General features: G+C 37.2%; 1 protein-coding gene and 1 long non-coding RNA gene across 6 annotated transcripts in view; one reads left to right on the top strand and one right to left on the bottom strand.

The window, feature by feature from the left end:
• Positions 1-27,922, top strand: part of Cdk14 (cyclin dependent kinase 14) — a 511,316-nt gene that overhangs the window by 439,532 nt on the left and 43,862 nt on the right. Inside the window, exon 15 of one of the 5 annotated variants that reach the window (XM_048339984.1) lies at positions 6,518-6,528. The exons of the other annotated variants lie outside the window; for them this stretch is intronic. The gene's annotated coding sequence lies outside the window, so the exon portion shown is untranslated. Of the gene's footprint in view, positions 1-6,517; positions 6,529-27,922 lie in introns of those variants that run through there. 5 annotated transcript variants of the gene reach the window in all.
• LOC125346989 lies at positions 22,947-23,588 on the bottom strand. Its single transcript, XR_007210083.1, has 2 exons — positions 23,148-23,588; positions 22,947-23,104 (listed from the first exon to the last, which is right to left on the bottom strand). It is a non-coding gene; the product is annotated as an uncharacterized LOC125346989 (long non-coding RNA).

Raw genomic sequence — 27,922 nt, forward strand, 5'->3', positions numbered from 1 at the left:
AGGGGTTACAGCTACATACATAAGTTAGTGAGTATCAAACCTGTTACCTCCTCCCTTATTTTTCTCCCACTACATGCTGGTTTTTATCTTTAACTATGTCATGGGGATTATCTTGGAAACAAAGAGTTCAGTGTGAATTTTTCAAATTACAAACATTGACAATAGCTTTTTAGAGTCACCTTTCCATTTTCAATCTCTGATTGGAGAAATTTTAAAATGAAAATGCCAAAAGAAAGAAAACTAGTTTGTTGGTTCATACATGAGTTCATTTGCCCATAGAGCCTTGAAAATTGTCTATACTTCTGTGATTCACCTCTTCCAGATTAAATGAGCTTTCAAATTAGGAGTCAGGGGACGATTGAGAATATAACCCTACAGTTTATATTTTTTGGATTTTTAACACCCAGATGAATTTCTTAGGGACTGTTTAGCCAACAGCAAGAAGTATAGGAACAATGCTTTCTTTTCTGACAGATGGTGGACACAAGACATGTTATAGGTATGGCTGGCAATCAAGATATCTATTATAATGCTTGGCAAAACTATTAGAAGTTAGCATTCACCCAGAGTTTACAGTTATACCCCATCTAGCTACCTGTTTTCCCCTTTAATTTAATGTTGGTTCTTATGGATTTGGGATGTACAGAGAATCGTCTATGCCCTAAGTGCACTGTATTGTATTATTAATACCAGGATAGCAGCTGCATCCCACTAGACCGTCTTTGTGGTCTGCTGGTACTCTAAGAAGTGTCTGAGCATGAAAGGAGGCTGTTTGAGCTGAAGTGTGCTGATAGTGTGAAGTGACATTTGAATGCAAGGAGGACAATGTCTAAATGACAATATTGAGAAGGGAAGGCAGAAAGAAGCTCAAAAACTTATCTTCATTCTCCCACAAATACACATCCTGAAATATTCCTTGAGTGGGAGCTTTGTTTGGGGTAGAAATAGGAGGATGGAATCAAGGAGGGCTAAATATTGGGCCCTATGAGGAAACTGAAGGCTTCAGACTGTAGATGTATTAAAATTCTGCACACAGATAAAAAGTGTAAAAACAGAACCAGAATATAATAAATGAAGTTAAACATTTTAGCTAAATTATTACAATAATAATTACCAAAATATTTGTCATACTGAGTTACTTCGGTGAGTAAGACTTTAAGAGCATCAATTGGTTGTATAAATGTATAATTTACTAAGTCTCTTCTGGAATTTAAGGTAGCCAACCTTCTGTCAACCCACACATTCCACACATGCACACAGAAGAAAATACAGAATAATTTTTAAACAGTCCTAGAGTTGTTAAGATAATACTGTAGCTTAGTCAAAGGACTTACTTTTCTACTTAAGGAAATAGTAAATATATAGAGACTTGAACAAAAATAAGAAAATGTCAAGAAGTTGGTAAAAATTTACCTCTCAATCAACATCATCAAGCTTGTAATAAAAATACTGTAAACATACATATATGGGTGAAATTTTTCCCTGAAAATGATCATCCTTCTTTTAATGTAGCTTGTATTATGTATCATGCCCTTGGATTTTCAGTTCCTCTGGATTATTGTTTTCACTATGCAATTAGTAATATACCCTCAATTACATATTACTGTAAATGGGACTAGTGGCCTAATTACCATAAATGAGGAAAGATGTATGATTACCGTGTGCAATTAAATTATATAAAGTATTTGTTTTACATTATTTCATACAATGGTGGAATGATAAAACACAATTATGTAGTATCATCACTTGGTCAACCAATGTAGTCTATATTAAGATCCTAGAGTCATGATCCATTGCCAATTTAACTACCTAGTAGATCTTTCTTCCTGTAGTAACTGGATTTTCTGTGAGCTGGGGGCCTAGGAAGTTAAAAAATATAATTTAAAGAAACTGACTCTATACAAACAGGACAAATCTGAGTGGAAAAAAATATTTTACCTCTGTTAAGGATGCCCAGATTATCCTGTTTTGTTGATGTCAAAAATTTAATCCTCTCTGAGCCCAGTATAAACCTGCACCATACCTGTTCCCTTTTATGTGAATATGTGCAGAAACAACACCCATAACTAGTGGCAATATTTAAAATATGCCTGAGAAAAAAAGAAGGCTTTTCTTCCCTGTGACTAACATTATAATCATCCCTAGTTTACAAATGCACACTTAACGAGCTTATAGCATATAATTAATTCTGCAAAGGATGCTGTTTGACAGAATGGGATTATGAGAATTGCATATTGATAGTGGCAGGAGAAATAAATCTGTTTCCTCTGAGTGAGGTGGGGTATTCTTGTGTTCTTTAGAAACTGGCACATCTCAGAGGTGTTGCTCTCAAAATGATCTCAGGAAGGAAAGAAATCAGTAATTACAGAGCCAGGCATTCAGTTGTGTCCTAATTTTCCCACCAGTTTTTCAGTGTTTCAGCTGCCTCAGAGACTTAAAGTATTCTCATTAGGTAGCTGCAGAAGCAGCAGCCTCGCAGACTCCCTCATTCTCTCACTAGCTTTTCCTTTTTTCCCCCCTTCCATTCCTGCCTTGGGAGTGACTGTGAAGATCATTTGCTGGAATGATTGGCAGGTTAGAGGATTCGATCAGATGAGTTCCTCTTAGTGCAGGTCAAAAAGGCTAGTTAGCAGGAGCTGTCGAAAAATGCCAGCAGCATTCGAAATGGGAAATGTCATGACTTCCAGGCAGGGGGTGCCACCTGGAACAGAAAGCCCTCAGCTCATTAGCAAGTTACAGGATGTGGGCTTAACTGGAGGGAGCAGGGAAGGAAAGATAATACCCAATAGGGAAAATGATTGTGAAGTGGAATTGATTTCATGTATAATTTGTTTATCACTAGAGGGGACAAATGCTGTCCTTCTGACATAAGCAGGGGAGTGTGGACTATGAATGAAGCAACTTAGCATAATCTCCAGGTTGAGCTTTGGATTTAAAGAATGCAAACTTTTTTATTCTTAACTGTGGAAATGATCAGGTCATGTTACATTAATTAAAGCTGACATACTCTCAAATGTTTTATCTAGGCAATTGTGGCAATTTGACAGAAATGGATAGAGAATAAGAGGGATTTTTCCCCCTCTGCTAGTGTTGAAGACTAGCTCAGTTGCATACTGAATTATAACAGGGCTGGTATTTCTATTCAGTGGTTTGCTAGGCCATACAAATCAAACTGGGATTCCTGATTCGCATGTTATCCCACTGATAGAGGCAACCATGAGCTTTTTGGGAGATGTAGATATAATCCTCATTAAAACAGATATGTGTATTTTAGAATGTGACTGCCATATTGATACATGGTTAAATTTTTAATCTACATTTTGTTTTTTTGTTTAAAGGGTGAGGTCTCTAATTGCACTACTGCCTACATGTCAGATCACATAGAATTTGTTATGGATTTAGCCATTTTATAACACTTATAAACACTGCAACTGAGAAATAGTTAGAATGTAAATTAATCTGCAACTTATAAAGAAAGGATATAGTGATGACAAAGGGGCCATATTTCCCAATATGTATACATACTAAGCTCTGAATTTAAGGCTCCTGCTATTTTCATAATATATTCAGTAGGCCTTAGTATAAAGCCATTTTCTGCATAAATTCCATTAGAAAATGTATTTTCTTTTGATAAGAAATTTTTACGATATCATTTATCTTTCACATGGGGATGTTCATCTTGTTATTTTAAGTCACAAATGCACAGCTGTAAGGCTTTGGGCTGACCACTAAAGGATGTTTACTTAGCATCCAGATTCTGGTTAAAACATATATTTTCAAAATGTCTTTGCCTTGAGTTTCTCTTTCCTCTTAAATATTGAGACATTTTATGAGGCAATTATTAAATAGCCAAGGCTTGTTTTATCAAGCAGTCTCAGACTGCTGTCTCTTGTGAATAGGAATCTTAAACCCTCCCAGTCAAAACATTGGTGCAAAATTCCTCCTATTCTGCATTCAGCATAGAAAGCTTAGAATTAAGCTTCAGTATATAGCTGTCAAAATAGATGGCAGTATTAGTTCTGTCAAATCAAAAAATTTTAACATCACTGTGAATCCATTCATTCTCTCATTTTGAAATTTTATTGTGTGGTTTAAAAGCTGGCCTCCAAAAAGATTCTCTTTGAAATGGTACACCTGATGTTAACACTTTGTACCACAATACCTCAATTTCCCCACTGACAGACTTATTTTAAAAAAAAACTTTTGAGAGAAAACATTTTTAATATTTCTTTAAATAAAAAAAAAATTGGAGTCTGGGGATATGGCTCAGTGATAAAGCATGTGCCTAGCTTTTGTGAGGCCCTAGGTTTTATCTCTAGCACCACAAAACAAACAAGCAAAACAACAGCAACCAGAAAGCGAAACAGAAAGAAAGAAAGAGAGAGAGAATGAAAGAGAGGGAGAGAGAGAGAGGAAGGAGGGAGGGAAGGAAGGGAGGGAAGGAAGGAGGGAATGGAGGGAAGGAAGGAGGGAGGGAGGGAGAGAAAGAGGGGGGAGGAAGGCAGGAAGGAAGGAAGGAAGGAAAGAAGGAAGGAAGGAAGGAAGGAAGGAAGGAAGGAAGGAAGGAAGGAAGGAAGGAAGGAAGGAAGGAAGGAAGGAAGGAAGGAAGGGAGAAGTTAAATTTTCAGGCTCAGTTCATCGTTAAGTCCTTTACTTAGGACTTGCTTGTCACTGGGTGGCTCACTATGCAGAATTGTATATGCCAAGTCTTACTGTCTACTCTTTCTCCCATTCCTTGCTCTCGACTCAGCCATTCCAAAGTCAGCTTGTGTTCACTAACTTTATAGAGTCTATACCCTATTTTGCATTCTTCTTAATTCATTTCCTTCCCAATAACTAAAGGAATCACTGGTAGATAGTGATCATGTGCTAGCAGGATCCCCTTCAGGTTTGTGGATTCTCCTTAGGTCCCTAAAATACGTTTCCTTGGGTAGTTTCTAAGAAAAGGCATGGCATCCCTATAAATGTCATTTGTAACAACAAATCTCAAAGGGTTATACATACCCTACAGATCTCCAGCAGCTCTGTGGGGTCAAAACACCCTTTAGAAGAAAGAATACTTACCTATTCTATACATGGGGCAATCATGGCACCTGCACCGGTGGTGCCGAAGCAGTGGTAGGAAACTCACTGATTCCTTAGCCAAAAGCAAAGTGATGGTTCCAGATAACATTCCTGGCCTCTAGGTTCTTCACCACCCCAAAGCTGCAATTAAAAACTAAACAAAAAAACAAAACTGACCAGGTGCTCACAAATCATGCTTGTAATTCTAGTTAAACTAGAGGTTGAGATCTGAGTTTGTGGTTCAAAGCCAACCCAGGCAGGAAAGTTCGTGAGACACTTGATGTCAACCACCAAAAACCTTGAAATGGAATTGTGTCTCAAGTGGTAGATCACTAGCCTTGGGCGTAAAAATTCATCAGGGACAGTCCCCAGGCCCTGAGTTCAAGCCCTAGGACGGGCAGGTGTGTGTGCATGTGCATGTGCATGCGCACTTCACTACAAGTTTCACTTAATACTGTTCTTACTCTTGAGTAAATAAGTGGAATGATAGTGTATATCTAACTACCATGCTTGTCTCATGGAAAAGCCCTCGACCAGTTATTTTATTTATAAGCTGAACTATCTATATTTTTCCTAGAACACATTTTACATGAAAAAATGATCAAAAGTTTATGTTTATTGAAACGAGTCCCTGTTTGCCTGACATTTTCTCAAAAAATAAGTAAAACCTGAGTTTGACATTCAAAAAAACAACCAAAAATATTTACTCCCAGTGATAACATTAGAACTTTCAATACTAAAATAGAATTTGAAGAAACTATAGAAAACTTTGATTTACCACTATGAGCAAAGCAGTTTCCCAAAAGACTTTTCTAATATGATTTCCAGTGATATAACCAAATTAGATTTTCTTATACTCTCTAAAGTGAAATATATCAACATTTGAAAGATCTCTTTAAGCCATTGAATCAATACTCTCCTAATGATCAAAAGCATGATGATAGAAAGGTTATACATGGATTAAATAGTCACTGAAATGTAAAACCAGTTGATGGATTTAAAATATAACAGTACAAAGAGTTTATTGACAGTTTCATATTCCTCTTCAAGAAATTTCCATGTTTGTTGTGTTGTACTCTACAAACAATATGTAATAAATATATATAAATACATGTATTATAAACTACGTGTCTCTACATATGAAAGGGCTATTAAAATACTTCTTCCTTTTCCATCTACCTCTCTCAGAGAGGCCTATGTTACTGTCATTACCGTCATTTGCTTCCTTTAAAATAGCATATCACAGTAGACAACACAAAAGAAGATCTGAGAACCCCGTTCTCCTTTATACAGCCAGACATTAGAAATAGTTGAGTAATTATAAAGCAGTGCAAACCCTCTCATTAAATGTTGGTAAAAATATAGGCATTTATTAAAATAACACTTTGACATTAACATGTAATGGCTTTTAGTTGCATTCTTAAAGTTAACGAATTTAATTTTGAATGTTCAGTTGTAATCATTGTAAGTGAAAGCTCTTTGGGTGTCTTCTGTAACACTTAGTGTATAGAGAAGTATTGAAACCAGACAGTGAGAAGCACTGTTATGTAACTGCACTGTTGCATGTTTACTATAACATAATAATTAATTAGGGAACGTTTTCCTCCTGGAAGAAATTTTACCCTTCACCACAATTTTTGTTATATAAAATTACTCCACTTCTGTCAGTGTAATATATGAAATTCTCTGGGGCACAACAAACACAAGTTTGTGTTTATACAAGTATCATCTGAAAAATCACAGGAAAGTGTGATTTACTGCACCCCTGTGTGTTTAGAATAGACCAATTCCCAAAAGACTTTTGGTATGTATTAGTTTGGGACCCTGACTTTCCTCTTAATACTCAGTAAGTTTGACCCCTCTAAGAGCCCCTCGCCATATGATACTAGGTCATCATGCCATTTTAGCTTGATTGTAAGACTCAAAGGCTTTCATCAGAGGCCAGATGAGACACTGCATAAATGCACATTCTTGCCAGAAGTGACTTGGACCTTTTCCTAACACAGTTCATGAAAAATCTGGATAAATTTTGGGGCTCAGAATCGAAAATAACTACTCATTATGAGTAGCAGTCATATCTGGGGGTTGTATTTCTTAAAGTCTTTAACTGTGAAATACTGTCATATTTACACTTGAGTTGTAAAGCCATTACAGAGCTTCTAATTCAAACATTCTCTCTTACCATGCCACATATATCGAAGAAGTTAATATAAATACCATATGACACATTGCAATACTTTTTGGATCACATTTATTTTCATACTCATGTCCTTATTCAGTTCCAGAAGTCCATCCAGGGTACACTATGTATTTAATCCCCATGTCTCCTTTGTCTCATCTGTGATCATTTCTCAAACCTCTCCTTGTTTTTCATGATTTTGATTTTCATGATTTTGTTTTTGATGATTTTTTTCATGATTTTGAGGACACCTGCTTAGATATTTTGTAGAATGTTCAATGTGATTGCCCATGAGGGAATGTGTATGAATTGCTGGTCAGGCTTAACAGTACTGTTTTCATGATTAGTCTGGGTCTATGAGTTTGGCGAAAGACTACTACTAAGATATGCTGCTCTTCTCATTTCATCATTTTAATACATGATACCCACATGGCCACACTGTCAGTGTGAACACTGATCACTAGGTTAAGGTAGACAAAGCTTATATACCAGTGTGTGATACCAGGAAGTAAAGTCAGAGAAACAAGAGCTCTGCAATAGGCTCTCAGTCAAACAGAAGGAATTCAAGATGATTCCTGGAACTCAGGACAAGGTTGCCTCATCTCAGCATCAGGAAAGAAAAATTGTTCTTAAAGACTTTTAACATAAAATGAGTGGAAACTGAGAGGAGCCATCAACAAAGAGGAGAGTGTCTGATTTTAGAACACGGATACACCACATTCTTTAACTTCAGTCGTGGAATTTGGCCAGATGTGTGGCCCAGGGGAAAATATATTTTGTGGACATGAATAAATGAGTGGCTATTCTTCAAATGTTAGGAGCAAAGAAAGTTCCAGTTCCTCTCTACTGAAGTCATCAATATAGTTCTTCAATTCAGTTTGTCTTCACTACAACCTAAGCCTCAAAGTACAGAAACTTGTTTCATATTTTATCTTTATTTCAGTATTCCTCTCCTCCATCTCTTAGCATGGCACATGATCTATGCCCATTACATACTTTTAAATTGTGACTAAAAATCAATATCCAACTGCCTCCTCGTATCATCATCTTTAGTCTTATAGCAAATATTTTCTCATCAACCACTATATTGATGCTGTACGCAGAAGTAGTGAGGAGGACAACTTCTAGCTTCCAGATACTCACAGTTTATGAATATAATATGGCCAATTTAAATGTCAGGTTATATTAGAAGTTCGTATGAAGCTACATGAGAGGACAAATGAGGGAATCATGACTTTTGATGACAGGGTTTATAGCAGTTTCCCCAAAGAAAGTACTTTAGAACAAAAGGAGGCTTAGATTGTGCATGAACATGAAGGATGAGAAGGGTGTTTTCAAACAAATGAGACAGATACCAGAAGTGAAGCCCTCACCCACAGTGCCACATTTTCCAGTAGTGGTTTGGTAAAGGGCAAGGTGTCCGGAAGTGAGCCAAGATGAGACTAAAAAAGTAAGCTGAAGCTGGGTTGTGAAAGGTCTTAAATGACATGCTAAAGAGCTTAGATTTTAATATGATTGCCTGTGGGGAAATGTGTATGAATTTCTGGTCAGATTCAGAAGAAATGAAAACATCTTAAAGCTGGAAGATCCTTTAGGAAGCATTTAACAACCCTGAAAGAAGATACTTAACCTCTTCTTTGGGTTAAAATTTACTTAACCCCCAACTCCACAATTCTGTGGCTTGCATAGGGTTCTTTAATTAAGCATTTATCACAAAAGTGTTAAATATGTTTCTTGAAAAGTTTCACATACATTTTTGATTTTGGTTGAAGGAATATTTCTTATTTGTTAGCATATCTGTTTGTAAAATGAATAAACCCTTAAGTTGTTTTTGAATGTACAGAATTCAGTAGATGAAAACATCTGGACACTGTGTAGGGGAAATGGGAAAAACTAAAATGAGGCAACTAGTTTTTCAGGTATAAAAATGTAAGATCATTTTTAAAGTTGAAAAAATATTGAAAAATCAAAGTCTTCATTTTTCTTATATCTCTAGTCATATTGTTAAAACAACCTAATAACTTTTTTCAATGATTGTAATGATAGGAAAAACACATTGTCATGATGTAATAAAAGACTATTTTGTTGTATTTATAAAATTTATGTGTAATAAATATAACTGAAAGACATTAAACTTCTACATTCTTGGTTTAGCAAGGAAAATGGTTTTACACATTTTTAGTACAGTTAGGAAAGTTCATTGATATGTGATTGGACAGCCATTGTAGGCTTTCCATAGAATGCAACCTCACAGTTCCCTGTAATGGCCCTAGGTTTGTTTTTTTTATGTCATCTCATCCACACACTCTTTGGATACATGATGACAAGCCCTAAACTAAGCCAACTGCAATCATTTTATAAACATAGGGCATCCTAGAAGTTAACATTAAAAGGACTCTCTGCTACCCCTGAGAAATGCTGCTACAGTAATAATAGAAACAATAATATCCAGAGGATGAAGTGACAGCATGGAATCATAATTTAGTCAAAAGCAGAAAGAGCTAAAGTAGTTATGTCCATGTCACCATAAGAATTTGGGAATCCTTCACCTCCTACTTATTGTAATGGGTCTGCAGAAGCCTGATTTCTTTTGTCTTTTTAGCCAAACAATCCGTTTGGTTTTTGTTTGGATTTTTTTTTTAGTGGTAATGGAGTTTGAACTCAGGACTTTGAACTTGCTGGACGGGTGCTCTACCACTTGAGCCATACCCAAAACAGTATATACATTCTCACATAAATACTTATGTCTAAGTCCACAACAGTGCTTTGTGGATTAAGTGGTTGGTAATGTTGCAAGAAAGACTGCTATGTTCCAGATTGTTCCACTGGGCCATAGCAAAACAGCATATGACTGATGAAAAGTCTTCCAGGTAAATACAATCTGTCATCTCAAATTATGCCCTAAATACTGTTGATCATGGTGGTGTTGATATGCCTCCCAGCGTAAGTGTTTAGTAATCCACTGTCAATGACCTGAAACAATATGAAAAAGGTAAAAAGTTAGGATTCTTGACTTTATTTCTGTTTTGTTTATAGCTTAAGGATAAATAAGAGAAAGTTATCATCTTTTCTTTGTACCCTTTATAATTCAAAATTAATTTTGAAAAGAATCATACATGAAGAAAATGACTTTCTTAGAATGTTTGTTATACTATGTATATATACAAAGATGTGTGGGAACCAAAACTGGCTTATTATAAGTTCATTTTACCAAAAAACTACTCAGGGGGCTGGGGATATGGCCTAGTGGCAAGAGTGCTTGCCTCATATATATGAGGCCCTGGGTTCAATTCCCCAGCACCACATACACAGAAAATGGCCAGAAGGGGCGCTGTGGCTCAAGTGGCAGAGTGCTAGCCTTGAGCAAAAAGAAGCCAGGGACAGTGCTCAGGCCCTGAGTCCAAGCCCCAGGACTAGCCAAAACAAACAAACAAAAAAACTACTCAGATGTATACAAGTGTGTACTTCTGTATTTATATGTTTAATCAAGAACAACATACTTCATTTGTAGCTTTTCACTTTCCACGCAATGCTTTGTTATTCAGTATGTCCTTTTGATCTGCCTCTTCTGTATTTTCCAATTTCCAACATCATTCCATCTTTTTATTTAAAATGTTACCAGGGAGAAGAAAAAAACAAAATTGGAGGTAGGACTGAAAAAAAGGCAGAGGGAAGATATTGCTGAGGGAAAAATATGTAAATAAGAAGCGGAATGAATGTTTCACTTGTTGGCTTTATCACAATTACCATACCTTAGGAAATATGCAAAAATAGTTCATTACAAGTGAGCCCCTCTTAGAGATGGTGTTGGCAGGCCAATTCTGACTGTCATAGCTGTGCGAGATGCTGAATTGGGAGGCTAGTCTTGGTTAGGCAGTCAGTGTTCTACCAGATAAGCTAGACAGAAAAGATAGCTGGTAAGAGTTGCTTCAAACAAGGGAGCCACAGATAGCATTTGCATACTTTTCCTGCAAAGGGGGTTTAATCCAAAGAAAGAAGGAGATTTCAGTATTGTCAGTCTGGCTTTGTTCAGGGTGAAGAGCAGAGGGAAACCAGCTGACGGGGCCTTTCTCAAAGCCTTGGTCTCAGCCTTGAGGTTGTTCCAGTAAAGTTATGTTCTTGAGGGCTGTTTGCATACTATTGTCTGTTTGAAGATCTTCTAAACCCAGAGGACTGAAAGTATCCCCTTTTGCCAGTACAAAAGAAGGGAATTTGTGTGGTAGAAATAACTCGTGTTGCAGACTAAACCCAAGCGCCCTTTGTTCTTGCACAAAATACTCTGAAGCTCCAAGGGTGCCTTTTTAGAGCCAGACTGAGTGAATCTTACTATAAAAGTCTTTGCAGGCCAGAAACACTTAACTCCACTTGTGTTTTGTCTTTAAATATGTGTGTATACATATGTATGTATGTATGTATTTAAGTAGCAGTAGTATGAAGGACTTGCCATTTAATAGAGCAATCTACAAATATAATACACTTTGATCAACTTCACTCTTTTCAACATTAGCACCCATCTTTCCCTTACCCACCTCTACCCTCAATCTTCATAACTTTGTAGGATATACCAGCTCTAAGGAGGCCTTAATACACTTTCCAAAAGAGATGACTCAAAAATGAAACAATAATAGATTTTTAAAAAATTATTTCTGGACTACCATGGATCATTTCAGCCTCCACTTCCTCACAGAATTTTCTCGGTTGATAGTTTTTATGTCAAAAGTTGAGGTAGCCAGGTGCCAGTGGTTCATGACTGTAATCCTAGCTACTCAGAAGACTGAGATCTTGGGATTACGGCTCGAAGCCAGCCTAGGCAGAAAAGTCTTCATGAGACTGCTATCTCCAACTAAGTACTCAAAAACCTGAAGTAGCACTATGCTCAAAGTGGGAGAGCCCTAACCTTGAACAACAAGAGGCTTAGGGATAGCACCCAGACCCTGAGTTCAAGCCCCACAGCCAACAACAACAACAAAAAAGTTGAGGTTAATTTTTTAACACACTTTCCAGTATAAAATTTCTGACAAGCTTTATCTAGCAAGATAAGATTCTGATTTGTGTCTGTGTCCAGTTTTTTAAAACACAGCATTCTTTTTTTAAAATGTAATGTACTTCATGGTGTAAGGTTTGTTAAAGTAGGTAACCAATGGAGGATAACACCGCATGGTATTCAGGCAGGAGAGAAAAATTTATTCCCAAACTACTAGCCTGTGGCTGAGATGACACATGGCCTGAGAGTAAAGGGCTGAACCACGGAAGGGCCTTGCCTTATCTAGGGCAGGGACAGGAGGTATGGCCAGGTGGATTGGCTGTGAACTCAGAGAAGGGGGAGGTAACTGCCTCAGATGTGCCAATTACTTAGGTAACACAGGTACTCAGCACAGACTTAAACAGGTGGGGGATATCTGCATGGAGCCCTCCCAGCGGTGGACCTTACCCCTGGTATATGAATTGTTTTTCTGATAACCTAGCATATATAATGAGGAGTGTGTGTCTGCAATGCATGTGTATGCACTAAGTCATATTGCCATTTACGGGCCAGAGGTCAGGGCTTGCTTCAACTTGAGTAGTTGGTCTGAACCTAAGACCCTGTAATTCTTATACTTACGAAAAAAATTCATTCAAAACATACTCTAAGATTGTTTTAAAATGCAGTGTATTTACAAGGATCATATGGAAAGTTGTGGGTTACTTTTAAATTTATGATTTTTCATGTGGAACTTACTGTTTCAAAAATGTGATATTTTAACACATACACATTACTTACAACTGACAAAGTAGGATATACAGTAACACCTGACATTAAAAGTTAGAAAAACATGTATGTAGCTTTATGTAGCAGTGAATTTAGCCAGAGTTTTTTTATTGATGTTATTGCATTATTAATATAACTGTTGGTCCTTTTGCTATATCTCTGGCACTTCATCATTAGATGATTATACATATATAACAAATGTAATGAAAAATATTTGTTAGTATTATCTAACACATGAAGAAATATCTGTCTGAATTTCAAAATAAAGGCAAAACTTGGTAACATTTAAAAAACAAAACAACAAAACAGAGACTTACACAAGCCAGCTCTGGGAGAAAAGTTATGCCCTTGTTATTGGCAGAGTAATTAGGAAACCGTTTATCAGGATGTACATAGTTGGGACTTCCCACTGCTGTTTGAATGCTGGTAGGTAGGAATCACAGAAGAGCTTGGAAGCTAAGACATTGGCAATGGCCAGATAAGAGCTTCCTGAAGTTGGAAGTGGCTGTGATAAAGTGTTACTTGTTACTTTCCTAAGTATGTTATTTTTTGTTGTTGTGGTGGTGGTTGAGATGCTTGTCTCTGATCTAAATAAATTGTGGGTATTGGTGCATTTCTTTCTCCTGCTTTGCATTTCCCTGTGAGAAGCGTGTCTGAATTGGGGGGACTTGAATACACCTCTTTGTTGCCGAGCTTGTCAAGCACAGTGCTGTGTTCACTTTCCCACCAGGAAGGTCAGGCCGCGTGGGGCCAATCTGTGTTTTGAAATGAACCCTACTGCCTGGTCCCTGGTGTCTGACAGATTGAAACAGTTGTATCTGTGGCTGTGCTTTCAGTGCTGTTTAAATACCTTGCTTTCCCAGAAAAGGTAATACACACAGGTTATGTTGAAAAAAAATTTTTTTAATTTAAAAGACTGGACTTCGGATGTTAATATTTATCTAAAAGGCAAATTCAATTAATTTTTCTAAGAACATCTGTACAGATCCAGAAAGTTAACTGCAGGCACTGTTAGCATACACACACCAAGATAAGCCTTCACTTCTGTGTTCTACTTCTGAAGATGTGTGTGTGTGTGTGTGTGTGTGTGTGTGTGTGTGTGTGGTGTAATTGGAGTAATAAAATTATGAAGTATGGAACTGTTTCAACATTGGACTTACAGAAGTAAGAGTCTTTTGTTCGCTTAGATTTCAGTTTCATGTTTTTGGATCAGAGGTATGTATAAAGCCTGGAGAAATTTGTACTGTGCCGAGCCTCACTTCAATGCTCTCCAGATAATTGAGCTAATTAAATCTTTACCAACATTAACACAACTCCAGCATTCCTTGGACAGTGGGTAATTATTGCATGAACATGGCAAGCTTAAACTAAACAGATGAAAATAGAGTTCGGTGGAATGGGTATTGAGCTTATTCTTTATTCATCTTTTGATAAGGTTTAATTAAAACTGCCTCTCTCCATTGTGGTGAGAATGAATGTGCTTGTTTTCTTAGTGAAAAGCAAATTATTCACTTCAGCAATGGTTCAATAATCAAAGACTTTGCAAACTTTTGGGTTATAGTGTAGCTATGGGGATATAATTGCCGCAATTCTGTATGAAGGCTTTATCTTTTTTTATTACTTTCTCTTATTTATTTTTTAGAATGGAAATTTATAAAGGCCTGTTTTGTGATTGGGTGTGGAAGTGTGTATGTTTGAAGACTTGGTATAGGTTTTTCTGTGGCTAGATTTTTTTTAAGGTGTGCTTCTTAGATCCCTTTCCTCACATGAAAGGTGAAAAGGGGCACACATTTAAATAGATGGCATTGGAGATGAATTTTTTTATTTTAACTTTAGTGAAGAAAGGTTGGAAAAAACCTTTAAATCCTATGGCTGCAACTGGATTGACATGGCGAGGTGACACCCTAAAGTTGGAAAGCAGTAAATGGGTCTAACATTGGTGATCATTTTGTAACAAAAATGGATTGCATGTATATCAATGACAGGTTGTCATCAAGTTAATTGATTTGACTATGCTATTATTTCCTTTTCTCTCTTCTCCCCCCCCCATTTTTAGTATAAAATAATTGGTTACAAGGGGGTTAGAATATTGTTTGAAACTAATGACAAAAAAAAAAGTCAAAGTAGAAGTATGGCTGAGATCTGCATCTCTCCCATGTCTTTGTGATGCCGTTCTGGCTTTTCTCACTTCCCTAGCCCACATGACAGAAACCAGGACAGCTTGTCCTATGTTTTGTCATAAGAAGAAACCAGACATGGTTCTAGGTCAGCACTTGCAACTCCATACAAAGGGAATCAGCCCATCTTAGGCCAAGTGAATCAGCCTACAGTCAAACTCAAGGGCCTTTACTTACCACTTCTTGAAGCATTTTGCTTCATCAGTTCCTTGAGGAAACAGGAAGCACCGATTAGTGCCAGTGTTCCTTCATCTATAGAATTATTTTGAAAATTAAGTCAGTGAATGCAGTGTTTCTAACTCCTTTAATGGATACTGATTCTAATGGACTGGAAATAGTGATTCTTAAATCAGACAGACTAAATTAAAATGAAAATTGTCTGTGATAATCAAATGTAGTAAGAGTAAGCTATGTTTCTTTTAATTTTTTTTTATTTTAGTGCTGTATGCATGTGTGTGTGTGTGTGTGTGCTTTGTGTGTACAATTGTGCACGGATACTATACTGGGTCACTTAATAAAATGCATTTTTTACAGTGAATTGTGGCCAAAACAACTTTCAAAGCAGTGACTGCTCCTCAGATCCCCTTCAAGGCTTCCTTTGGGAGACAGTGAGGGGAGAGCACCAGGCAGGGCTCCAACCCCATCAGTCTCCCATCAAAGTAGCACGACTTTAATCTGCTTTACACTTTATGCTTCCACGGAAGATATTATTTTAAACAAAGGCCACAGTGGCCAAAACTTTGAATGAATGATTTCCCAGGTTCTGTTAGAAACTTTCAGATCTAAGTACAGTAACCTCTGGGACCATAGCAGACATTATTTTGGTTTTCTGTTTTAGAGAAGGTTTGGGAAACAATCCAGCTCTCAGCATTTTGGCTTGATTTTCTTTCTTTAACCTCATTCATACTTTTTCTCTCTTTCTCTCTCCCTTTCTTTTTTCTCTATCTAGCTAAAATGCAACTTCTCTACTTAATCTCATTTTTTAAAAATGCAGAGTCTTAGCATATAACCAAGATAACTTTAAACCTTTAAATAGCCTCACAGTTTAGAAAAGAAAACCAATGTGTCCTTTCCACACTTTTTTCCTGTTCTATTCTCTAAGCAAAAGCAAACAAAGGTGACAGGAGTGAGACAGACTTGGGCTGCTTCTCACATGCTCAAATAAGGTCCTTAGAGAACTGAGGATCATGAAGAGAGGCAATCTTTTTAACAGAAATAAATAGTAAGAGAACAAAGGCTAAATAGGAAATGAATGACTTTCATATGACTTCCTTTGGAAAGCTAAAATTGATTTAGTGATTGCTTTTTCTGCCCTTGACATTGTATGAGAGGATCCAGGAGACACAGAAATCCTCAAGCCAGAACATTATGTTAAGCTCTTTCATTTAATGATAAGTTCATGGTCCCTATCTGCAATAAAAAAAAGACATGAAGGTGTGATATTTTTACCTGCTGGCAATGCGCCTTTTATTAGTCATGTATTATCTTAACATCTGTCCTGTTTCCAGTGGGCTTTACTGGGCATGACAACTGTCTAGCTCAAGAAGTGATGTGGAGGAAGGACTGTCACCTGGCTTATTCCTGCATTCTGGGCTTTGTTCTTCCACTTTCTAGCTCTGTGTCCTGGCTAAGTCTTAGCTTTTCTTTTCTTTTTTTTTTTATAATTTTTATTGTCAAACATATACTGAGAGGTTACAGTTTCATACTTTAGGCATTGGATACATTTCTTGTACTGTTTGTTATCTCGTCCCTCATTTCCCCTTTCCCCCCATGAGTTGTTCAGTAGATTTACACTAAACAGTTTTGCAAGTATTGCTTTTGTAATCATTTGTCTTTTTTACCCTGTGTCTCTCAATTTTGGTATTCCCTTTCAGTTTCCTAGTTCTAATGCTTGTATACACGGTTTCCAATGTACTCAGATAAGATACAGAGATAGTGCAGGTACAACCACAGGGATACAAGAGGATCATCGATAATAGAAGCTACAGTTTCACATCGCATGTTGAAAGTAATTACAACAGTGATATAACACTCGTTTCCATAACATGGAGTTCATTTCACTTACCATCATCTTTTGTGTTCATAAGGGTATAGCTTTTGGGCTCTTGTGATCCTCTGCTGTGACTTGCCTAAACCTGTGCTAATTATTCCCTATGAGGGAGACCATAGAGTCCATTTTCTTTGGGTCTGGCTCACTCCACTTAGTATAATTTTTTCCAAGTTTTTCCATTTCCTTACAAATGGGGCAATGTCATTCTTTCTGATAGAGGCATAAAATTCCATGTGTATATGTACCACATTTTCCTGATCCATTCGTCTACTGAGGGGCATCTGGGTTGGTTCCAAATTTTAGCTATGACAAATTGTGCTGCGATGAACATTATTGTGCTGGTGGCTTTATTGTTGGTGGGAATGTAAACTGGTTCAGCCACTCTGGAAAGCGGTATGGACATTCCTCAGAAGGCTAAGCACAAAGCTCCCCTATGACCCAGCAGCCCCACTTTTGGGCCACTACCCAAAAGACCACAAACAAGAACACACTAAAGTCTTAGCTTTTCTAAGCTTCAGTTTTCCCAGTTATATTGGAGGAATAGAAATGGTGCCTATCTTGTCAGATTTCTGGGATGATTAAACAAGATGATTAATGTAAAATATTTAGTATTTGTATGGTCCAGAACAAGTGCTCAGTAACTATTATTTTTTCTGAATTTCAGAAGGTCTATACTAAAAGATTTGAGATATTTTATAGTACATGTTTTTTTTGGGGGGGGCAGTAAAATGTTAGGGTATTTTCTCCTGCATGCTGATTTTCTTTGTCTAAGATGGAAAGAAAAAAAACAGCTTTACAATGCAACACATTGCTTGTTACAAATGGTACAAAATTATAACTAGAGGAGGAAGAGATCAGGACTTGGATCCCATGCATTTTAAATGAAATGAAGGGAAAGAATTGCTGGCAAATGGGAAAAGATATGCAAGAGATTTTTTTTAATCAACAAAAAGCACAGATATGAGACTGAACATGTGACAAACAGGCAATGGCAAGAATTTACTTTAGCAAATCAGAGAAAGGAGTAAGTGGAACAAATACTTGAGAAAGACTGTATTCCAAAGCAGTCTTCAATGCCATGAATGCAACTCTGTTATGTGGTGGAAATGGGAAGGGATAGACAGAGAATTAAAGCTGCCAAATTGGCCAGATAGCACCTTCATTGGTTTCCTCAGAGCATTCAGAAGTGAGCAGTAAGGAAGCAGCCAAGTTTGGAGATGTGAAATGGAAGTGATCCCTCCAGCATGATAGAACTCTGATGGGATAAATGTCCAAATTCAGAATCTGGGTCACTGTCACTGAGTTATGGATAATGGTAAACAAAACAGCAAGGAGGTAGTAAGGTCAAACAAAAGGAAAGAGTTAGAAGTGCATCCCACTTCCCAATTTTCCCTTCACAAGCCAGTGCATGCTAGCCTGTAATTGTGATCTGTCTCTTATTTTAAGAACATTTACAGGTATAACCTGGAAGCCTTTAACAGATCCTGCACAAAACACCTAGCATTTTCCTAAAAAAGAGTTTTTTTTAATCTTTAAAGTAAAGATCAACTTGCAGAACTATGTAGGTTTTATGTAAAATATGTATTTTTCTGTATCTCAAGTCAGAAAGAAAGAAAGAGAGAAAGAAAGAAAGAACGAATGAACAAAAGAAAGAAGGGAGGGTGAGAGGGATGAAGAAAGGAAGGAAAGAAAAGAAGGAGGGAGGAATGAAGGAAGGAAAGGTAAGGAGGAAGGGAAGGAAGGAAGGAAGGAAGGAAGGAAGGAAGGAAGGAAGGAAGGAAGGAAGGAAGGAAGGAAGGAAGGAAGGAAGGAAAAGGGAAAGCAAATTTGAGCTACTCAGAGCATTCTCTAACAGCAGTGACCAGCTAGGGCTGAGTCGTGACTGCCTTCCCTGGAAAGGTTGTGATTGAAGTTGCCGAAGACCGTGGCACTCCTTCTTGTCTCCCTGCCACTAAGACCTTCGCCTTTTTGCTATTGTTTATCTTGTAGTGGAGGAAAAGAAAAGTAAAACATTTCTTGTAACCATGTCTCTGTCTTAAATGTCAAATGTAACAAACAGTCCAAAGAAATCTTTTGTTGGAAGAATAGACAAGAACATATTTCTTTATAAAAATTATCTAACCCACTTCACCCACTTCAGTTACCTTCTTAGCCTTATTAAGCACCTATCTTAGAATATTCTCTAATTTGGGGACAGTTGAACAGGTTTATTATTATATGTGCCACCTTCCTTTCTGACAGGGACCATAAGCTTCTTTGAGGCAAATGTTTCCATTTCAAAGAATATGGCACAGTGAAATGTTTGTATATAGTTGCTGGAAAACTAGAAGCAAAGTGTATATAACAGGTTTCCAAAGAAGAAAGATCTTCATGGAAATAAATGGCCTAAATGAATGAAAATCAGAAGACAATCATCAAACATGTATTAAATGCCAATCAATCACATAAAGACATTTTGTGTTAGGTACAAAGATATATTGGACCAGTCACTGTTGTCCAGCAGTTTAATTGTGGCAGATGACATAAATGCAGATAGCTAACACCATCTACTCAAAGGTCATTGTAAAAAATACTACTATACAAATACATAACTAAAAAGCAATGAAAACAGAGCAAAAACAGATGTCTTAGAGTCTAGGATTACAGAGAAGATGGCTTCTGAGGTAGAGACTGAAAAAGAGGTAATAAATTAAATAGTCTGGAGCAGGTTTCAATAAAGGATATCATGCCCAGAAAACATGAACTGTCCACAATGTGTTTGCAGGTGTAGAGGAAATGTGATAGCTTCAACAGGAGGGTTATGTGAGTTGGGGCAGAAGGCAGGAAAATAATGTGACCAGAAACCAGGTTTCTCCTAAATGTTTTTGTTTTTTTATCTTTAGAGGATTCTGTAATGCCATAAAGCACAATATGATTGATGATGATGATGATGATAGAAATAGTGATATCATCTCCTTTCATTGTATGGTGCTAAGGATCAAACCCAAGACCTTATGCATACTAGGCAAGCATTCTGCCACTGAGCCATATCCGCTGCCCTTGTCATCTCACTCATTGAGTGCTTGCTGCATGCTAGAAGCCATGTACAGTACTTTGCATGCCTTATCTCATGTGGTCCTCCTCATAGCAACCTCAGGGCAAAGTACCTTTCCCCATTCTGCAGAACAAAAGACTGAGACATGAGCTGTTTCTTTAAGTTCCCAGTGTCCCACCACTGAGAAGTGCTAGAGCAGCATTTATAAAATAGGATGTTGCATCTCCTTATACTAATCACTAGCCTTTTTATTCTCATTTCGGACAAGCCAGCTTTAGTTTAGATGCTTTACTCATAATCAGTGTAAACCCTACTCAATTATCTAGTTCCTAATGTCTAGAGGAACTTTGGCTACCTCTGGAGATAAAATTAGAGATTCAAGAGCTAGAGTGCCCCCAAAACTCTGTCTAAATTGAGTTAATTAATCTATAACCTGAACACCCTTAGGGCCTTATTTAAATACAATTTCACTGTTATTCAGAAGCCCCAGAAACCGCGATTAAAACTGAATTTGTTTAGAAATAAAGCATGTGAATCATCTTTAATCTAAATTCCTTAACATGAAAATGTGAGACAAGTGTCATTGTTTCTTCAAATATATATATATATATATATATTATATATATATCACAGTTGGTTATTAATAAAATGATAATGTGCCTATAAATTTCATGAATTCATATTGCTCTCAAAACACCTGAGATCTCTACATAAGCATTTAAAAAAAAAAAAGAACTGAAAATTCCATCACTGTGGGCCATGTTTGGGTGGTATTAGCGTTCTATAACTATTTTTGTCAGGACAAAATGTGAGAGGAACTGCAAAATACAACTACAGATCTCCAACCAATTTTAAAAGACCCTGGCAGCTGTCCCTCGTTTATCTCAGGTACAGGAGAAATGAGTAGATAACAGAAGTCATTTGGTTTGAGGATGAATTGTTTGAGCCATGTTCATATAATCATAGCAATTTTTAGTAGAAACAGTCAAATAGTCAACTTACTTTGTATTCCTTAAAAGATTAACCATTTCAGAACAGGAATTCAAAAACATCCTGATTTCTTGTTCACAAAAAGGAGTGATCTACTGCAAGACAGCTTTTAGAAAAGAGATTAAGACCAAACAAGGTAAATAATAGCTGGGCTGTTTCAAGCATTTCATTTCTTACCATTGGACTTTCTAGTTATAGCCTAATAATTAGAGAGGTGTTGGAGACATTGGAAGAATGAAAAAGAAAGGAAATTGCTCCTTCCTAAAGGCTTAAGCACCAACGCACATGGCATCTTGCCTTTCATTATCACCTTTTTATGCTAACACAACTAATTTCTGAAGCTTATGTGGGAGAAAGATGTGGCAGGTGTTTGCTACCCAGATAGCATGTAATCACACACAGAAAGATGGGTTAGGACTCCTAAAGAAAATACTAACTGAAAAAATAAGGGAGGGGTGACCTTTTCCCTTCTGTGTTTTAGGATTTCCTGTTGATGCTGGTAACCCATGTGCTCATGAAAACCTGTTCAGATTGAACAATCTCACCCCGATCCACACAGCACCTTTTTTAGACACACCTTTTTTGGAAGACTGAAATTTAAATTAATAAACCAGCGAAGGCTGCATGCTGACATGACTTGAAAGTTAACTAGAATTTATTGATCTGCAGCCTGCAAGCTGTTCTATGCTGCACTGCATATACGAGAGCTAGTCTTTAAAGTCACCAACATTTTTTTAATTACCTCAATTTTTTTTTTAAATAAGGATCTTTTACATCTATAGACAAGGCTGTTGTTTGGCTCCAACCTTCTTCCCTCCACCCTTCTTTCCCCAAATGAGGTCATTAGTGTTGACAACAGTAATGGCTAATGCAACATTCATAATCATGCTCAATTTTCTGCAGTAGTGGAGAGGAACAGGAGTTGTGGCTTGCCAGGCTAGACATATGTCAGCCCCTGTCCGTGAGGATGCTCACTGAGGGCTGGACTTCAACCCTGGCTGACTTGAAAATAATTTCAAATGGTGAGGCTACAGCTAGCAGCTCCCTGTTTGCTTCATTAGCCAGTTAAGGGTCCAGCCACCCTGAATTTCTCAAACTCCTTAAGCTTGTTTGAATTTCATTTTGCATGCTGACTCTGAAGCAGTCACCTGTTGTGTACATCTATGTCCTTCCTATCCTGTGCTCAAAAAGCCTTTTCCATTTCAGAGGGCTCTACCAGCTTTACTCTTCTATCATAATACCCTCTTCATGTTCTTTGTGGCTTTATAAACTTTTCCACTGGTTTCCTCGTAACTTCTGCTGAACTGCCTCCATTTTCTGTCTCCTTCTGTCTGCCTCCATTTTTGGGGGGGCGGGGGAGGGGGGCCTGGTCCTGGGGATTGAACTGAGGGCCTGAGCTCTGTCCCTAAGCTTCTTTGTGCTCAAGTCTAGCACTCTATCACTTGAGCCACTGCACCACTTCTGGCTTTTCCCTTTATGTGGTACTGAGGAATCGAACCTAGGGATTTATGCATGCTAGGCAAGCACTCTACCTCTAAGCCATATTTCCAGCCCCTCCATTTTTCTTTTATCTCTCTTCCTTCTTCTGTCACTCCTATACTCCTTTCTTCCTCTCTCCCTCCTTCCCCCTACTTACTTACATACACACACACATACACACACACACACACACACACACACACACACACACACACTTTTTTCCCCCTGCTTATCATTGCTATTTGTCAGTCATGTCCTATTCAGGATATAGTAGTCAAACTTGTACAAGTGGTTGCAGACAAGACAAACCAGTTTGGTGCAAATGTAAGTGCATCATTTTGATGAGTTCCCAAGAGACCCATCTCCATCAACCTTCCCACCCCTCTCTCTTACGCACAATTCCATGGTCTTTGCTATTGTATTACCAGAAAGAGACAGATAGCTTCTGTAGATTTTGTGTATATATGCATGCCTGTACTATTTCTAAGGTAGTTTTTACATTGAACAGAAAACCTACCTAATGCCAATTACTAGATACTTTAGAAACTTCTCCAGTGGAAAAACAGAGATCTACTTATTATATCCCTTTTTTCATGAGAAAATTCTTCCTTAATCTCATGTTAACTGTTTTCAGAAACCGTTTTTATGCAAAACCCTGTCCAAAGGGTTTGAAAATTTACCTCATGTGCCCTGCTTGTTTGCCTTTTCAGATAACTTAGAATGATGGGTGAGACATGCCCTCTGTCTGTATAAACCATGTTACCATATCTCCCCCAGGTTGTGTTTGTATATGCCATAATTACTTTATGCTTTATGTATATGCCAAAGTTTTGTATTTGAAGGGAGTCTCAAGATCCAAACTCAATGAATTTGTCCCACTAAAAATTTACACACCTTTGGATAGGCATATAAATATTCCAGAGTTACAGCCCAATTTGAAATGACCCCTTTTTATATCATGATACTTCATACCTTTTATTCTTCTAATCTATGTTTCTAATTATACTTAATTTTATACACTGTTTTGGGGAATATAAATTGTTCCAACCATTGTGGAAATGTCTCAAGAACTGAAAATAGAACTACTTTATGATCCAGTGATACCACTCTTGGTATAGAGCTGAAGGAATCTGTCACTATGCAGTAGAGATACCTGCATTGCCATGTATACTGAGGCATTATTCACAGCAGTCAAGTTGTAGAATCAGATGCAGTGTCTATCAACAGATAAAGAAAATATGGTATATATACACAGTGGACTTTTATTCAGCAATAAAAATGAAATTATGCCATTTGCAGAAGAATGTATACAAGTAGAGATCATCTTGTGAAGTGAAGTAGAACAGACTGGGAGAGACAAATACTGCATGTTTTCTCTTATGTGCTGAATTTAGACTTACAAAAGAAAAAGGTCATAAAATTGATGGGTGGCAATTTAGGATGTAGAAGTAGAAGAGGAAAAGTGAAAATGTCATGATTAAATACACTAAAATGTCCAAAAAATAAAATTGGCATACTTAATATTAAAACCAGCAGGGACTTAGTAATGGAGTAAACAAAGACCTAGGGCTAAAGTTCATATGTCCATATGCAATCTTCCACACACAGATATGTGTGTGCAAACCTGGACATGTATAATCAATAGTTGTTTCTGGCTGGGTAGCACAAATGATTACTCTGTATTGTATGAGATAAAAATAGGAAATTTGCAAATAATTTTAATAGGCAATTGCAAATCTATTTAACTACATTTTTCTCATTTATTCATCATCCATTTTCTGTCCCCTTTATAAGACCACAATGGTAGTTTCTTTGATATAAAATTCATAGGGTTCTAGGAAGAGTAAAGTTAGCATTAATACCTTAGGGAAAAAAGTACAGTAGTCCTGTAAATCAGCTGTTTAGTAGATGTATAGGCTACAAATTCAAGTAATCTGTAGTGCTTTATTTCAGAATATTGCATTCTTATAGTCTGGTTAGGCTAATTAGAACTGTGGTCATGCACCCGTATGAGTCTCTTGGGAGTGCTTTAGAGAGGGGATTGTGTTTTGAATATGAAATGTTTCCCACAGGTCATATACTGAACATATTTTTGATCCTCAGCTAGCATTACTATTTTGAGAGGTGATGGGAACTTTAGGAAGTAGGAACTAGTTCTTGGAAGTAGGTCACTGGGAGTGGACCTTTGAAGGTTACATCTGGTCCCTGTTCTCATTCTCTTTCTCTGCATCCTAACCACCATGATGTGAGCTGCTTCATTCTGTCAAGCTCCCCACCATGATGGACTAAAATCTCTGAAACTGTGAACAAAATGATTTCATTCCTTCCTTATGTGGCTTGCTTAGTTAGGTATTTTACCACTGGGAGGAAAACAATTCTTACACAGTGATATAAATAAATTAAGCTGTTTGTGGCTTGCCTTCCTAAAAGTATTACATTATTTTTTTAAAATTTTCCTTCACATCTGTCAAGTCAACACATATTCATTAACTTTTCATTAATTACCAGATATCACTAAAGACAAGATATAGATACTACCTATAAGGAGAAAGTAAAGATGGAGAACGGCTGCAGACTGACAATTGCTGAAATATTATATAGAAATACAATGCCTCAAATGTCAAAAGTTATAATGAGGTGGACTGTCACGCATTCCAGATCTAGTGCTTTTAGAGCCCTCTAGATGGACCAACAGCCATGCAACCCTGAGGCTTGGACTCAAGGCTGGGTGTCCCTAAGCTGTTTTTGCTCAAGGCTAGCACCTAATCACTTGAGCTACAGCTGCATTTCTGGTTTTTTGATGGCTAATTGGTGATAAAAGTCTCACAGACTTTCCTCCCTGGGCTTCTTTCAACCTGTAATCTCATATCTCAACCTCCTGAGTAACTAGGATTACAGGTGTGAGTCACTGGCACCCAGCTCATAGCTCATTTTTAGCAATAATATGTGCACTCTTAATTTTTTCCCATACCAACTTTATCCTTTGTGAAAAAGTCCTATTCTGAGGATATAGGCAAAAGGATTATTCCCAGATACTGAGTCGATAGTCTGAAAAAAAAAAGGGAAATTTTGACCACAGATAGGAAATATTATTTAGGTAGGAAGAAAAGTTGACATCTTTATTTCAAAATATTTCTTCCCTCTTCTGAAACCCTTTTAGGAACATACTGTCCATATTGGAAACCTCTTCAAGTTGAAAATACCACTTTCAGCACATATGAAAGGCTAGTAATTCTTGTTCTACCCCTTTCTTGCCTTCCCTATCCTCTGGCACAGGCACACACACACACACACACACACACACACACACACACAAGCAGATGCTGAGCATGGCGGTAAACTGCTTATGGAGTGCAAATGACATTCTAATAGTTTTTAGCAGTTCAATCTCTCTTCCTCTCACTGTTAGCTAATGCATAAAATGTTAATACTCCGTAAAAAGAACACATGTTACAATCTCAGTGCCTTGTCAAGCACACTCTAATCTGTTAGCAATTTTAGGTTGTCAGAAGCTTGTTCTTGGCCACATATCTGTCTCTGCAGTTGTCTCCACTGTGTATCTCGTGAACCTTCAAAGCCTGATGATAACATTAAAAGCACACGTCTTGGTTTTATGAGCTGACTCGTAACTGATTTGTATGAATGCAGCAACTAATTTCACTGTATGGAATGAAATATGCCATATGGATGTGTTACGGTTGCCCTGATACATTCATTTTCTTCCACTCCATTTTCCCTCTCTCTTCATGGACCCTATGCATCCAGATCTATAATGGGGAAAAAAATTGATTGACTCAGAAAGTAGGGGATTGCAATGTAGCGATTTCACGCTCAGTTGTTGGCTAACAAGGCACCATAGTTTTTATTTAGTGAGGCCTGGTGGCAGGAGATGAAGAATTGTGTAGGGCCCAGCTGCCACGTCTACAGAGCAAGCAGCTTAAAGGGCTTCAGGGTTCCAAGTGTGAGGGGAATTGTCTCTTCCCAGCAGGTAAGGATAGATCCAGACAGAGTCTGTTGTGTTCAAGATGCCGACTAGCCTGACCAATTCATAAATCCAAAAAATTACAACATCCTGTGGTTGGGAAGAAGTGGCAGTGACATTAGTGGTGCACTTAACCCTTTTAATACCAAACAAGGAGTGATACCTCTTACTTACTGACAGTTTACAAGGGAATATTCCTGTGTTTAAAGCATTTTATTCAATTCTCCTTTCCACATCTCCTTTAATTAATTTTTATTACACCAACTAAATATCTGATTAATAAAACCTAATCAGTCAATCTATTGACTTTTTTGGCAATACTAGGACTTTAATTCAGGACCTCTTGTTTGCTCAGCTGTTACTCTATCACTTGAGCCATGCCTCCAGCCTACTTTTTTGCTGGTTATTTTGAAGATGGAGTCTTGGACTTTTCTCCTGCTGACTTCAAATGACAGTCTTCTGAACTGAACTTCCTGAGTAGCTAAGATTATAAATGTGACCCACTAGTGGTGGGCTAATCTACTTACTTTTGGTGTCCTTCTATGTGATTTTTTTTTCATACTGATCTAAAAGAATTACAAAACTCAAAAAATTATAAAAACCAGCTAGTATACTAGATATGTTCCTACATGTGTATATATATTAAAATATTACATATTAATACATTCGATGTTAATTTATAATGTATTAATGTCCATATATCAGTATATTAATAACTATATGTTCCTCTATTAATATTACAATAAATATTTGTGTATTAACAAACATATTACATATCTATTATTAAATTCATACCACTTTAGATATTTCACTTCAGTGTATAATGATGGTTGATAAGTCAGAAGACCTGGTGAACTTGACCTTTGCTTTCATTTATCAAAAGCAGTTTCTAAGCCTATAAATGTTCTAAAAAGAAACTCAAAGGGCTAAGAAAACAGTTTGTAAGCATGTTAGAATTACTGTTAATATGCTAACTCCAAGTGAGCCCCTAAAGGACCTCGGTTAGCCCTCTTTTAGATTCTGTGCATACTTAAAGATAATGTAGCTATGAGTTTTGAATGAATATTAGAACTTAAATTTTTATTCAAATGCATTTAACAGAAGATATTACCATATTTAACACAAGATTCCTATTTCCAGCTTATTTGTCTCACTTATGAATAAGTATTTTATCACGTTAATGTGAAGAACTCTCTACTAAGAAGGCACAGAAGTCAT

The sequence above is a fragment of the Perognathus longimembris genome, chromosome 2 (genome assembly GCF_023159225.1).
Source record: "Perognathus longimembris pacificus isolate PPM17 chromosome 2, ASM2315922v1, whole genome shotgun sequence".
NCBI classification, from domain to species: domain Eukaryota; kingdom Metazoa; phylum Chordata; class Mammalia; order Rodentia; family Heteromyidae; genus Perognathus; species Perognathus longimembris.